This window comes from Mandrillus leucophaeus, unplaced genomic scaffold (genome assembly GCF_000951045.1).
Source record: "Mandrillus leucophaeus isolate KB7577 unplaced genomic scaffold, Mleu.le_1.0 Scaffold68, whole genome shotgun sequence".
NCBI classification, from domain to species: domain Eukaryota; kingdom Metazoa; phylum Chordata; class Mammalia; order Primates; family Cercopithecidae; genus Mandrillus; species Mandrillus leucophaeus.
Window position 1 is genome coordinate 3,170,390 of NW_012107363.1, and position 2,301 is coordinate 3,172,690.

Consider the following 2,301-nt stretch of genomic DNA (forward strand, 5'->3'; position numbering starts at 1 on the left):
AGCTCCTTCCCTCTCCTCCCAGCCTTCCTCCTGTGAGCCTCCACGTCACTTCTGTACAAGATGAGTCCCTTTGCCTGGGTTCAAATCCAATGCTGAGGTCCCAGCCCTACCCCACAGAGCGGACCCCAGCCCTACCCCACAGAGCGGATCCCAGCCCTACCCCACAGAGCGGATCCCAGCCCAACCCCACAGAGCAGACCCCAACTCTACCCCACAGAGCGGACCCGGAGTTGGGGCCCGGGAGGGATGGAGGAGGAAGTCCTTGCAGCGGGGATCCTGGGAACAGGGAGGCCGGATGCACCACTGTCCCCACCCGTGAAGTCTCTAGCACGAGGGTCGGGCTGACTCCCAGGGCTTAGGAGGGAGGGGGTCAGGTTGGGTCAGGGAAGAGACGACAGTGGGGGGAGGCTTGTGTGTGTTTCAGATAGAGACCGCTGTCCCTGGGTGTGAGTTGTGGAGCATTTTGCCTGAGGGTGTCTTAGAGGCAGTGGTACTTAGGTATGAGGGGTGGGGGGTCGCTTCACCTCTCAGAGCCTCTGCATTCTTCGCTAGGACATGGGAATGGTCACAGGGTTCAACCACACCCGGTCAGGGAGCAGTGGGAACCGGCTCAGCACTCACACTGTGGAGAGGGTGCCTGAGGAGCACCTGCTTCCCCACAGGAGCCCCGAGGCTCACCTGAGGCCTCCTTGCCCTTCAGGGTGGACGCCCCACCTTCACGGCCCTCTTCAGTCCCCCAGTCCCCTGGAGCCCTGTGGAGGCAGCTCAAGCATCCCAGCCCTATCCCACAGAGCAGATCCCAGTCAACCCCACAGAGCGGACCCCAGCCCAACCCCACAGAGCGGACCCCAGCCCTACCCCACAGAGCGGACCCCAGCCCTACCCCACAGAGCGGACCCCAGCCCTACCCCACAGAACGGACCCCAGCCCTACCCCACAGAGCGGATCCCAGTCCTACCCCACAGAGCGGATCCCAGTCCAACCCCACAAAACAGGTCCCAGCCCAACCCCACAGAGCAGACCCCAACTCTACCCCACAGAGCGGATCCCAGCCCTACCCCACAGAGCGGATCCCAGCCCAACCCCACAGAGCAGCATCCTCCCTACTCACCCCGGACAGCTTCCCTATTCCTGACACCCAGGTGGACAGAGCCACAATTTAGGCCACTACCTTATCCCAGCTGCCACTGGAGGATGGAGGCCTCAGATGACCCCTGGCCAGTGGCCCCTCAGAAGGAGGACAGAGGCCGAGCAGCCTCCAGGACAGCAGCACCGTGGGTGGGCAGGTGGGGCTGGCGGTCCTGGGAGAGCCGCCTCCCTGGACAGGACATCGCTCCCAGGAGGCAGAGGCCACTGTGGTCCAGGGGGTTCACATTCAACCTCTCCTGGCAGGGCTGGGTGGAGTCAGGGTGATTTCCAAGAAGAGTTCAGACTCCAGACAGCCACAGCAGGAGCGCCATGTGAAAAAGGAAAAGAGGACCCTTGCCCAGCTGCGTGACCCTGATTCATCTTTTCATTTCATCAGTCAGGGCGGGTTCCAGGCCCTCGAAGCCATCTCCCAGCTCCTTCCCTCTCCTCCCAGCCTTCCTCCTGTGAGCCTCCACGTCACTTCTATACAAGATGAGTCCCTTTGCCTGGGTTCAAATCCAATGCTGCAGCTCACTCACTGTGATCTTGGACACAGCGATGAGCTGTTGGGCCTCCCTGTGCCTTGCTTTCTTTATCTGTGCAATGGGCATGGCAATAGTAAGACCTGCTTCAGAGGGTGTGGTAAGGGCTAGACACCTGCACAGTCCCTAGTCTGCAGTACATCGCAGAGGCTCAGTCAATGTGACCTACTAGGGTCAGTTAGCCTGGTTGTCTCAGCCACCCACTTTCCCTTTGTGGGCCTCAGTTTTTCCTTCCATAAAATGGGTATGGAACAGCAGTGTGGTTCTGGGGGAAGAACATACACTTTGCGGTCACATCCAACTTCTCCTAAGCCTGGGTCCATCACCTAAAGGCTGAGGGGCCTTGGGCAAGTCATTTAAACTCCCCTAGCTCAGCTTTCTGTACCCGTGAAATGGCTGTAACCGGCATTCCCCTTGAGGGGTTGTTCCCAGAGCTTACAGAAGCACCCAAGGAGGGCAGAGCTGATGTCAGTGCTGGGAGGTGCAGAAAGGGTGGCCCATGTCACAACCTACGCCCACCCCCCCACCCATCTGCCTGAGGAGAGCCCACCCTCTGAGTCACCCACTCACAAGTCCGCCGCGTCTTATCACAGCTGACGATGGTCTCCGAGGTCTCTGGAGTGGTGTAAGC